Source organism: Drosophila montana, unplaced genomic scaffold, assembly GCF_035044405.1.
Source record: "Drosophila montana isolate Dmon_TW-CO22-7 unplaced genomic scaffold, ASM3504440v1 contig_3217_1, whole genome shotgun sequence".
Classification (NCBI taxonomy): Eukaryota; Metazoa; Arthropoda; class Insecta; order Diptera; family Drosophilidae; genus Drosophila; species Drosophila montana.
The window spans coordinates 1502272-1515918 of NW_026998097.1; the positions used below are offsets into that span (position 1 = coordinate 1502272).

General features: G+C 38.6%; 1 protein-coding gene and 1 long non-coding RNA gene across 4 annotated transcripts in view; one reads left to right on the forward strand and one right to left on the reverse strand.

Moving 5' to 3' along the window:
- Positions 1 to 13647, reverse strand: part of LOC135433233 (uncharacterized) — a 51252-nt gene that overhangs the window by 14884 nt on the left and 22721 nt on the right. Inside the window, exon 4 of one of the 3 annotated variants that reach the window (XR_010437041.1) lies at positions 11991 to 12210. The exons of the other annotated variants lie outside the window; for them this stretch is intronic. This is a non-coding gene — a long non-coding RNA (uncharacterized LOC135433233). The remainder of the gene's footprint in view (positions 1 to 11990; positions 12211 to 13647) is intronic. 3 annotated transcript variants of the gene reach the window in all.
- Positions 1 to 13647, forward strand: part of comm3 — a 38411-nt gene that overhangs the window by 3782 nt on the left and 20982 nt on the right. The gene's annotated exons all lie outside the window — the stretch shown is intronic.

Consider the following 13647-nt stretch of genomic DNA (forward strand, 5'->3'; position numbering starts at 1 on the left):
GGAGGTTTGGATTGGAGCTGGTGCTTAGTTAGTCCTTCATGGCACTTTGATTGCTCATTTGGCATTTATTTGATGACGCCAGGACAGCCAAGACCCGCCGCTGCCGCTGCCTACGCTTCTGCCTCCGCCTGCCTTAAATTATTCATTGTGCGTGCCCCGTCCTGCCCCATTCGCGTCGCCTGCAGCATCTTCAATCTTCTGCTGCTGCTGCTGCTGCTGCTGGTGCTGCTGCTGCCCACGTACAGCACGGCGTTGAGAGCGCTGCGAATTTTTAAAATATTCATGTCCTGCCGCTGGCATCGTTGGCCAAGAAACTCGCTGAAAACATCATCGGACCAGGCACTAACTAAATGTGCGTAATTTTTACCGACAGCGCATTGAAAATATCGCTCACAGCTATCAGACAGCAGCTGTACGTGAGTTTGCAACTTGTCCCGGGCCCGGGCGGTCTCGCCGGGCAGAGAGTCTCAACTCGCATAATATTGGATTTGCCGGCTGGTTTAGCTAGGCAATATATACTGGAAGCCTGCTTATTCTCCTTTTTTGGATGAACCAAGTTGGATGCGAATGTGGGCAGAGATATTGAAGAAAGCAAGTTAGAACATAGCCTATATTTATCGATAAAAGTTCCCTTCTTCATAAATACTCTATAAATATATATTATATTTATTCTTTTTACCATCGGATTACTTCCCACTTCCTAATATATATTTCTTTATAATTTCAATCTATTTCCTTTGCCTTCGATTGTTCCATTTCATGCTTTCTTTAACCCACTTTTTCAGAACCCAAAAGAAAATGCATTTTTAAAGCATATTCAAATTCTGCCAATACTTTCTTCTTCTCAATCTACCTTTATTTGCATTTTCATTTATTTTTGTAATTTTCCGATTCGATATATTTTCCTTGTTGTCATTTTTGGTTCACTCTAATCCACGCATGCGACATCTCTTGGTGTGCTTGTGCTTTGACATTTCATCTAATTTGTATTTATTGTGCAACAATTTTTTTCTTCAAAATGTGCATAAAATTTACATCTTTTATTAGCGCCGGCCACTCCGAAGAAGAGCCACTAACAAAAGCCGCCCAGTTCCCTGACAATTCACACGTTCGCCCGCTGATTGTGGGTAATTTTTATTGATTGTTCGCATCTACGAACATGGCAGATACACGCAGAGCTATATGTTGTTATCCGTAGTAACATACAAATATATATATATATATATATATATATTGGTATTGAGGTCAATTGGATTTGTGTGGCTGCAAATGGTTAAAAGCTGACCAGCTACTAGTCATTGGGGCAGTTGGGCAGCTGCATTTGGAGTTGACATTATGCAATTTGATTAAGTTGCATTTAATTGCTTTTGTTGTACAATTATAAATAAATGCAAATTGCTTTGGTTTTGTAGTGTCATTTATATTAATTAATAATGTTAAATGTGCGTATTGACGGTTCTCTGGCTGTTTGAATGAAATTTGTCATTTCAAATGAACAATGAATACATTTTTCACCCAATATCGAATTGGAATTGCCTGCAACAATTTCAGTTGCACGCCCTAATTAGCGCTGCGGCTTTGTTATAAGCACACCCAATTTGTCATAGGACAGCTATAAATTGGCAATTTAATATTTTAACTCTCTAAATTTGTTTATAAGAGCTAAATATAAAACTAATTTATACAAAAATATCTAATGTTTCTTTGATAGAAACATTTATTTGACATTTTTGTCTTTTAAAACACATTACGGCAAGGCTGCAATAGGTTTGAAAATTGTACTGGCAACCAAATCAAACCATTTATAAAAAATAGCTAGAGCGAAAAAAAAATTTGATTTCAAATATAAAAAAAAGCCTGAAAGTAAGGGTATCTTCCGGGCGCCGCAGATTTAATACGCTTGTAAACATTTGACTTTTGCAAATATGTAAATAGTGAGGCTTGTAAATGCTGAGCTTGATGAAAATGTCTTTGAAAACTGAATATTTTCCAATACAAGAACCTACATTTCGACCGGCAGCTATATGATATAGTGGTCCGATATTGATATCATTTCGCATATATATGAGGAGCATATCAAGATATCTTGATAAATAAGTTTTGCATACAATAACCTACTTTTCGACCGATCGTCTCTATGGCAACTATATGATGTGTTCCGATCTGGCCGGCTCCAACATATGTGCTGCCTGCAACAGAAAGGCGGATCTAGGCAAAGTTTTTAAAGTGAGAGACAGAAACAGCTATACAACTAGAAACAGGCAGTCGGACATAGCTATATCAACCCGGCTGTTTATGCTGATCTAGAATATATATACTATGCATTATGACAAAATTATAATGCCCTCTCAAGGGCTTAAAAACCAAAGTACAAATAACTTTGAAACCCAATCATTGAATCAATCTAACCATTTTTGGGAGATGCCAATTTTGGGTAAAGATCAAATTTAGCCCGCATTTTGAATGTGCGAATATTTACGGCTAACAATATTTTCAGTACAACGGGCAATTGTCAAATAAATATTTTTAAAATAATTGAAAAATCAAGATTAAAAGAAGAGAATGGTTTCACGAGCCGAAACCAACAACAGGCGATTGATTCGAGCCAAGTTTTCTTTGGCCTTGCAGCTCAGCTTTTTAAAGCTATATGTTAAATGAATAATTACCAAAATTATAATTGAAAAGAAATTAAAAGAAAAGCAATAGTAAAACAAGAGTATTAATTGCTTAGAAGAAGTGTGTCAGCTTATAAACAGGCAATGCATATATATTTAACATTCACATAAGACTTTTATGCCATACCATTTCGAGATATAGTGCGCTCCTATAAAGCCTTTCGAAGAGCCACCTTTATTTCATAGACTATATAAGACTATGAATGAGCATATGTCATAAAAGTGCTCTGGCTTTTTATTAAGTATTCTTCTCTGTGCCAATAGCTCCATATTTTCTTTTTATATCAAGCCATGCACGCACTATAGTTGCATTTAATATCTTTAATGTATACATATTCCGTATCTTAACTCTGTGCCAGCTATGAAGCCTGTTTCATAGGTTGTGTACGACTATCGTCTGAGCATATTTTATACCCTAAAGTGATTTCACTCGCACTACTCACTTATTTAAATGCCCCCCCCAGCCACCTCTCGAACGCCACGCCCACCTTTGCAAATCCCTCTCTCCCTCTGCGACGCTCACTTGGCAGCCTTTCAACGTAAATTACCATAATTCGCGCTTTCAAAAGGCGCACACTTAACCTTTAATTAAGATACTCGAAACTTTTCAATATTCAACGCCACTGTATGCAATGGCGCCGCATTGGCGCCCATTTTCTTTACCCACACACGCGCCCTCCCCCTTCCCCACACCCCTTACAGGCATCCCTTTTGACATGCACACACACACACACACACACACACATACACAGACACACACGTCAAGTCGCTGCATTTTGCCATAACGAAATTAACGCCCCGTCTGCTGCGCTGCAAAGTATGCAACATAAATTTTTGCGCCGTGCCAATAAAAATAATTGAAGCAAAATGCGCGGCACATGAGCTAGCAGTTCGTAGACGCCAGCGGGGCATGCGGCAGCGTCGCGGTGGTAGTTCGACTCCAATGAGGCTCCAATAAGACTCCAATAGCAATTTTACTTTTATTGCCTGCCGCTCGACGTTGCTGCCGCCTTTTAAGTGGCTGCCTCTTTGTTGTGGGCGCTGCTTATTGCCCCAATTGTTGTTGTTACTGACTGCTGTTGTTGTTGTTGTTGTTGTTATTGTTGCCTGCTTGTTGTAGTTGTTGCCTGTTGTCATGCCCGTCCATCCATCGTGAACGCTCACTTGTGCTTGTTTTCATTTCCGCTGCGCTTATCACATTATTGCAAGCTCATTGCCGGCTTCTCTTTTGATTCCTTTTTTTTTTGCTATTGCTATCAGTCAAGTTGACTTTGGCTTTTCCTTTGTGACGTCACGGCAGAGCGTCTCTGATGCATTTGCCCTATGTACTATATTGTGCCTTGCTTTGCCATATCATTCATAGAGCTGTACATAATTTACTTTAATAAGAACTATAAGATAACTGGGGAGTCTCAATTTGCTTGGACTTTTTCTTTGTTATTTTAAATAGAATAGCAGTGAATAATTCTCGTAATTCCTTTAAAAGTAGCTTTTCCCAAAAGCCGTTTAAAGCAGTCAGGCAAACAAATTTATAATCGATTTCTCAATGGTCTTTTCAGCTTGGCAAAGTCAATTCGAAAGCCCAAACCACTCGGAAAATGTAGGAAAAAAGCTGTCAAAGTGTCGACTGCTTAAGGGTTTCCAGCTACGAGCATCCAGCTTAGCGGAACATTTTGCATAGAACATTAATAAATAATTTGGTTTGTGTGAATGATTTTCATATAAATCCCCGTCCAGGAGTCGTTACTGTGTCCCTGTGTCCCTGTGTCCCTGTGTGTGTGTGTTGTCCTGTGTGTAACGTTTGTCTACTTTGCAGCTCATGTAATATTCATGATTATTTGAAATTTGCGCTTCGTTATCCTTTATCCTTTTTATGTGCAGCTCACACATACGCACACACACAAACGAGACACACGACAATCATATGTTAACGCGTCCGGGCGCCTTCTGTGTTTGCACAGATATACACGAATACAAACACACACACAAGCACACACACACTCAGAGGGGTGCATGTGTATGGCAAGTCCTTGCATATCATCAGCCTTTAGTCGCCAGCTAACGTAATCGGTTTTCAGTGCCACAGAGAAGCTCGCCTGGGGAATTCCAGCGGCGGCATTGATAGCGACTCAGCTCGGCCCAGCTCCGTCCATCAATGTGGCCCTAACAAACTGTTGCGTTACCTTCAGCCCCTTCATCCCATTCAGCCCCGCGCGCCATTTCACCAACATCCACAACTGTCTCTTGGCTGCGTTTTTATTTGTCACACGTTTGACGGCGCCATATTGTCAATACACAGACAGGCGTGTGTCTGTCTGTCTGTGTGTGTGTATGTGTGTGTGAGGGGGAGGGGGCCACTTCCGTTTCAGCGCTTATCAGTTGTCGCTTCGCGTTTGTTGTTGGCGGCTCCCTTGGCGCGGGCTTTTTGCAGCAAGTTTATGCAACGGCAAACGGCAAACGAGCAGTGCGCAACGGTGGCAAAGTCAACGGCTTTTGTTAGGACTTAGGGCGCCTGCCGCGCGTAGATGTGGGCGTGGCCCCACCGTCTGGCTGCATTGCGATAAAATTGTGTATGGCAACTTCAACAAGTGAAGCGCTTCACGCGGCAAGTTTGTTGACAAACTGAAAAACAATTATGATTGATTGTTCAACACTGGCGAAAGATTGCCGCCATGAAAGGTGTGTCTCGCAGTTCTTGCCAGATAGCCGGCAAAACTTGTGCCACGTAACTTCAAATTGTCTGCATAGCTCGTCAGGCCAATGCTTAGAAGCTAGTTCCGAAAGTAAACTAAGAAAACTTCAAGAGATAACTTATACCGATACTTAACAACACTGTTTTTGATAGTAATTATGCAAATACAATAGGGAGAGAGAAGTGCATTTGGTCTTGAAGTTGTGCATGATTTCCTGACTAAAATAAAATACTTTTACGTACGAAATTAGTTCATAGGGTAAAATGAATTAAAATAGCTATTTTGACTCTGAAATGAACTTTAAAATATGTTTAATAACACTGCTGTTTATAGTCATTATGCAAATTCATTTAGTATTCTCTGTTATGAACTAGTTCATTATGAATTATTGAACACAATTCCCATAATTAAGCTAACTCGGTAAAATGAGTCAAAATGCCTACTTTTACATGACTTTAAATTCAAAGGATGTTTGACAACACTGTTATTTATAGTAATTGAGCAAATACGATAAAGAGAGAGAGAGAGAGAGAGAGAGAGACAGAGAGATGCATTTGGTGTTGATATTATGCATAATTTCGTGCCTAACATAAAGTACATTTAAATAAGGAATTGGTTCCTTTCAATTATAAAAAAAAATCATATCATTAAGTTAACTTCACTTGAACTAAGAAAATATAACTTATACCGATACATAAGTACACTATTTTTTATAGCAATTATGTAAATTCGATAAAATGAGAAATGCATTTAATTGTTGAATACCATTCCCATAATTGCACTTTGAATTGAAATTCAAAAGATAACTTTTAATGTTATTTAACAACACTGTTTCTCATCGAAATTATGTAAATAATATAAAGAGAGAGAGATGCATTGAGAGTTTTAGGTTAGCAACTAGTTCATTTGAATTATTAGTTAACTGTGAACAGATTTCCGAACTGATAAGCCCAAACAGCTGGCATAGTTTATCGAATCGAGGTCCATTGAATGCTTTTGCCTTTGTCTTACTCGACACGCAACTCCTTTAAGCCCAAGCCCTTTTCCTATTGCTACAATCTTTATCAAGCCAAACACGCCGCATCTCCAGCATATCCTTTATAACAACACATGTTAACCAAAAAAAAAAAAAAATGAAAAGGATACAACGAAATGCCGTCAGTTGTTGCCGCTGCTGCTGCCGGAGATAGCTGTTTAAGCCAATTTGTTAACCATCAAATCGCGTTAAATGCGCTTTTCCGGTCTATGTCGATGGTGCACGGCGGTGCGAGGGGCCCCTCGGTATCAGCTGAAAAATCTCTCATTGTTATTGTTTTCTTTGCTAAACGGAAACGGTTAGGCACCCCTCGCAAAAGGCACTCAGTGCACGGCTCGGTAAGCGCATCCTTTGCGACTCTCTTGTATTCTTTATTTTCCATCTGTGGTAACTGCTTTTGCACCTCAGACCGAGCACAGGTATGCGAGGATTCATTGACATATGTATATGCGTATTTGTGTGCGTATTGCCTGCAATCGTTTGGCGCTTCTTTTTCATCTCTCGCCCGGCTTATTCATATTGATTTGTTTGCCTTTTGGCTATACTTTGTGTTTGTGTTTGTGTGAGAGTGAGAAGAGGAAATTGAAAAGGGGCCGGCCAGAGAGGGCAGACAACTTCAATAGCTCATGCGAGTTATGCAAACGCTATTCAATTATCGATCCCATAGAGCAGATTGTCACCAACTTTGCCTTCCATTCTTTGACCTCATATTCAACTCGCCAGCGACTTCCGTTGCGGTGCATTCAGGCGAAACATGAATTGACCCGGCCAGACCGAGCCGAGTCGAACCGTGGCCAATGAGTCCGGACGCATAAGGTAAAAACCCTCCTCATTCCCTCCACTCATTAAATGCCTAAAAAATGGGCGAGTAATTTACGAGCTGTTTGTCAACAATGTCCACAGTAGAGTCCAGAAATCTACTTTGTATTTGTTTTTTTATTGAAAAGAAGGAAACCAAATTGAAACTGGAACTGGAACTGAGGCGTAATGAGGCGTTTGATCATTTCCGTTCAATATCGCATAAACTTAAATGAGCCGCAGGATTTTAACATACAAATCGTATTACTTACTGTCATTAGTCGAGACAGCGAGTCATATATTTTACTTATTATGATTTGAGCTCAAAACAACAAAGCTGAGGGGGTTTCAATTCAGGAAAGAATTCGGAGGAGCCTTTGAATGCATTAATGTAAAAAACATTGACAAAGTTAATAATATACAAAAATAAAAGAAACTTTCTTATAAAAAATATGTTGATTTTTATATTTCGATACACTAAACCTACTGAAAATGGGTAAAAGGGGTAAAATGGCATTGTACAAATGTATGTAACAGGCAGAAGAAAGCATCGCTAACCCCATAAAGTATATATATTCTTGATCAGAATTAATAGTCGAATCGATCTAGCCATGTCCGCCTGTCTGTCCGTCCATCTGTCCAAAGGCGTCGATCTCAGCACCTGTAGTGCCTAGACCCTTGGGTTTTAAGAGCGAGAATTGCCAAAGTTGGCATCTGGCTTGTAAAATAGTATATAGATATCAAGTGTATAGAGATCAAGTATCCTCAGCCCCTTAGTTATAAATAAAATGAGGTGGATCTACCCACAAAATTAAGCCACTATTTTAATTCGATTGTCTCTTTTGAGAATAAACTAATATTCTATCGCACAATTAGATCTCCTGCTGAAAATTTGATCAAGCTCGTTTAAGAAACACAGAATCGCAAAAATTGTTGCATAAATTAACACATATAAACATATGCATGACTTTCTTGAATTCTGTAAATATAATTCCAATTGCGATTCGATTGTATGCTGTGCTGTGTATATGTGCAGCTAATTTAATTTGGGTTTTTTTTTATTGTTAAAATTTAATTCTTGGTATTTCTGACCGGCATAAGGCAAGTAGTTCGGTGTGCTTAGGAAACTATTTTTTTTTTATTATTATTTTTTTATTAATGTTAAGCTTAACGAGCCCGAACTTCTTTTGGTGTTCGTGACTGAAGGTTCAGGGTATCCCCTAGTTGAAAACTCTCGACTAGAGCACCCCTACTTGCTTGATCTTTATTATCTATATACTTCTCATGGCTCATCACACAAACATTCTTGTTGATTAAATATGTTTATATACTAAGTTTCCGCTTACTCAAGTTTTAGACCTTCAGAGATTATTCGTTCGTAGACCCAAACAGGTGTACAAAAGTCCAAAGAACTTAATCATGTTCTATAATTAAATGCGCCAAGGAAGTAAGAACAAAGGTGTGTTATGCGCGACTACGTTATACCCTTGCCCAAGTTATATCATAAGAGAGTTTATATGGTATCAAATTAATTTGAATATAATACATTTCTGCAAACTTTTCTGCACAGTCAATAAATTCTGCCTAGAGACCAGTAGAGACCAAATAAAAACTGGCTGTTTCCAAGCAAGCCAATAAGTTATAGACCTTTACGTATACCTTTATATATAGACTCTACCCGGTGTCTGTGTTTACCGGCTTGGCTACAGTGCAAACAACGATGACGTTGTATTAAAGCGTGTTCAACTGCATGAATCGTTGTAAAATCGTTGACTTAAGAACTGTCCAAAAGGTTAATAACACAGCCGAGCTAATCAGCATGACTCGCAGCCGAATACAAAGTACAATATAATCCACGTTGATTTTGTGGAAATTCCAGAGATAGGCAAATTACACACAGCACAGCGCATAGTTAACTGATAGATTTACATCCCAGACTGGCGGCATTTTGTCACAATTGTGTCATTTGTGTATCATTATGTGCTCTACCATGTCTTTCAGCCAGACTTGCCGGCGCTTGAATCACTTTCAACAGACTTCACTGTAACCCGGTGGGCGAGACATCATGTGAGCTGCGTGTGAATCCCATGACTAAGTTCGCTGAGTGTCGCTCTGTGCCAGTTATATATATATTTGTTTTTAAACAGATTATTTAACGCATGCGCAACCAGTTACCAGTTTGCACCTGTTGATTATTTTAAGCTGGCAACCATCAAAAAAATAACAAAAGCCACTTTTCAGAATGTATTCAAAATACATAAGTATTTTGGCCCCCTTTTTTGTTATGGCCCTGACTTGCACAACAACTGTTTCTACCGGGGTTGCTTCTGTTGTTGTTGTATTTGTTATTGTTTTCAAGTTGATTAATGCGTCTGTTGAAAGTTCAATATTCTAATTGACGACTCCAATTGGATTTGAGTATCTACAGCGCAGACACAAACCCGAAAAACGCCCTGTGGTGAATATGTTACACGCGACATGCAGTGTAGGTGAAATGGTTGCATTTGAGACGCGAACCCCTCCTGATCTCCTTTTGGTGAGTTTATAGCGTGGACACACTATCCTAGTGTTGAACAACTGCCATTTAGAACATACGCTGAAATATGCGTAGATTCAACTGCAGATAATTTAAATTAGAACCTTTTATGACACGCTCTAATCTCGGAATCAAAACACTATTTATGTGCCAGCTAATTGCTTTAACTAAAACCAGTTATAGCCAAATGCTGCCGATACTTACAGCAATTTTGCGGTTCGCTTCAAACGTTTAATTCTCACATTTTACATTTTCGTGCACATATTTACACAATCGTAAAAGTCAAATAATGGCAAACAAAATGCAATCAATGCCGGGTGATACGGCCCATAAATATTACATACATATGTAACGAGTGCTACTGAGCACATATTTATAATGCTCTGCTCCATTTGATATACGCCAAATGGCAGTGCGGCATTTAAGTTGTCAAGATAATAAACGGCACTTCAGATAAGCATCCATCGCCATAGAATGCAGCCCGCTCGTAAATCATGCGAATTTCGCACAGAATCAGTTTCAGTCGCCTTATCGGGGCACTCAAGACTAGGCACAAGAAGTGGGTTAAGAGCCCACTGTATATACTACTAACTACTAATGCCTGGCAATAAAATTCATAGTTGAGCTAAGCAAACATAAAAGTTAAATGTCAAATAGAAAGATAGTTTTATATTCCAACGACCAAGATACATTGCGTAATGAATATGCTTAGCATAAAAACGTGTTGCCTAAATTTACCATAAATATAGAATATTCCCTTACTATATACAGCATTTTTTCTATTTTTTAAATCCCATTAAGTATACGTTTATTAATTAGCTCTGAGTACGCTCTCAAAACAAGTTTATGTTATTTCAGTGTAATGTAAACTAATTTACATGCACTCTCCATTGCATACAAAGTGTGGCATTTATAATTATTATTATAATTAATATTACAAACAAAATTTAAGAACCAGATATCAAATAGCCGATATTTTATCCGCACAATTTGCGACCAACAGCTCATATGAGTGCAATTTGAAAGCAAAAGATGAAGCAAGCTCTTAATTGTTAAATTTGATTAAGATGTTCCAAAAACAAACAACCTAGTTCCTATAACAATAGATACAGATACAGCTATATAGATAGCTACTCGACAAACTTGTCCGATACGCCTGATATAGGCAAATGTACTGCCCATACTCCTTTAATGCATTCCATGTCTATAAAGTGGAATAACATGAAGCTCTCTCTCTCTCTTTGCGGCTCGGACGAGCCTCTGCGTCGATGGTGTCGCATGGAGATGCCCAGGGGATGGGCATGCAATCGATTACATATGTATTTATGCCACGTGCAAATGATGTTCAGTTTAAAGTACTATAATCAATCGAGCGACAAGCTAATAACTCAAATCATGTGTTACTAAGCTGTGTAGAATGTTAATTGAATTGAGCACAGAACAGTCGAGAGTGAACGATAAGCATATACCCTGTAGCCGTGTTAATAAGAGAAACAGCACAGAACACAGATCGAAGCATAGATATAAACAGAAGGCAGGTAAGACTTAAGTATACCCTTTACATCCCATTGTTTTTACAGGGTATTACAAGAACTTAATTTATAGCCAACTAACTGAGTCGGGTCTATTTTGGGTTTATGCTGGCAATGATTAAAACAACAAACATTTAACTCTCCGGCCTAAAGTTGGCAACAAACAACAAAAAAATGATGCACAAAGAGTTGCACGAACAATTGCGAATACGCGAAATGAGTGTTTCGAGTGTGCAGTGAATGCAATTGCGAGTATCGAGCATGAATGCTATGTTACTGGGATTGTGATTGGGATTGTGATTTTGATAATCGTTATGGGCACGCCTTTGTTGACATTATTATGCAATTGCTTTTAAGCGATGCCACAATTTGCATGCAACGCATTTACGCAACTATGCAACGTGCCGCATTACTCGCATTATCAATGTTGCAGCCACAAATTGTGCAAATAATCAAATGCAATTTTGAATATAAATTTCAACAAAATAATTAAATGCAAATTTTAATAAACATGGCCAGGGCGGGTATGCGCAGCTGCGAGATACCCAATAATAAAACATACCAAAAGATACAAATTTGCCAACAAGACAGTCGGAAAATTGTTGGAGCTATTATTAAATGAACAAATATAGAAATTAAGAAAATATGAAGTAGACAAATCAAGCCGTGGCCAGAGAAAATCAATTTAGCCTCGATAGAAAAATTGGTAGATTTACTTACCCTTTCAGCCAATACAGGGTATTAGCACAAACATTTCATTACGGTTCAATAGCATTAGCCTGTAGAAAATTATCCGTGAAATTTGCAACTTCATATAAATGCAATTAATTGCAAATGATATGCACAATTTAAGATTCCGCCTGAGGGATTTTGACACACATTCCCCACAAAATGAACGCCAGATCCCAGGAAGATCTGAATGGGCCACATATCGTTGGCGCTACACAAAGAGAAAACAGGGTATGTAAACAGTGGAAGCTTATTAATAAGTTAAACGTAAAGTAACATTTAAAAATGCATTTAAATAGTTAAAAAGTTGTTGTTGCTATTCAAAGTCGAAGAAAATTACAAATATGGGCAACAAGAAACGACGCTAAGTCGTTGCTATCGGCACAATTTGCAATGTCTTAATGCCCTCGCAGAGAGTATTATGCTTTTCTGACTAAATATGTAACATGTCGTAAAGGAGGCAGATACGAGTGTCAATTTTGTATATTTGTCGTTTAATTTCATTTATAATCTCTTTTGGAATGGATCAAGTCTTTCTGATCTTCACCAAGCGAATCGACTCTAAAAATAGAGCATAGTCACAATATTATGTAGCTTTAAGGCCTTAAAGCTTTACAAAACAAATAAATATAGTTGTCGCTTGACTTCCAGTCAAGTTGTTGACAAGATTTTGGTAGAGCTTACATGCTCCTAACCCCATGACCTTCTGGTAAGAGTATCTTGCCTGGCTTAAATGTCATTTTGAGTTTAGCAAGCGATTCATTACAGTCCGCAAATAGATAGATATTCACTCTACCCCAAGCATTAAATGTCTTTAAGCTATAGATTTTCCGATATTTATTTCGAATTGGAATTATTTTATCCCAAACAAATTGCTTGCTAGCTGCCCTTTTTGGCCAATATTATGTGCTCGTAAAACATATACTATAATATTTGGTATATAAGTACAAACACCTAAAAAGTGTATTCAAGCTTCGTCTAGTCAAACATAGAACTGTGTGTTAGTTGTTTCTAATTTATTTCCGATAGTGAAAACATTGACGTTCTGGACGTTCCGTTGCGTTGTTTCAGTTTATTTAATTTTTTTTTGCGGCGTCTTCACGTCAGATACAGATACAGATACACACACACACAGAGCGAGATACAGATACAGTCTGTGCCGGCAGCTCAGTCCGTAGTCCGTAGTCAGTAGTCAGCTGTGTTCGGGCTCTTTGCTTGGCGCTGCTTGTTTGCGTTTTGTGCTGCCTGTCGCTGCCCAGATACAGATATAGATACTGGTACTTAGGTACAGCAGCAGCGACAGCAACAGCAGCGGCAGCAGCAGCTGCGTCGCCGGCAGCGCAGTCGGCGTCACTGTCGCGACAAGTTAACGTTAGCGTTAACGTTAACATAAACATTTCGCAGTTAACTTGGCTGTAATTGCTGGCCGCTACGGAACAGTTTTTAATTGTTGTAAACAAGCGCGCGCGTTCGGTTCAAACTTATAAAAAATACAAATAATATATATATATATAATATATATAATTAATAAAGAAAAACCAAATCAGCCGCGAGTTGTTTCACATTCGAAGACGAACATGTTGTTAGAGGTCATGAGATGTTCGTGAATTCCGTTTTGCCGCCAAATTAAAAGCATTTATGCAAATTA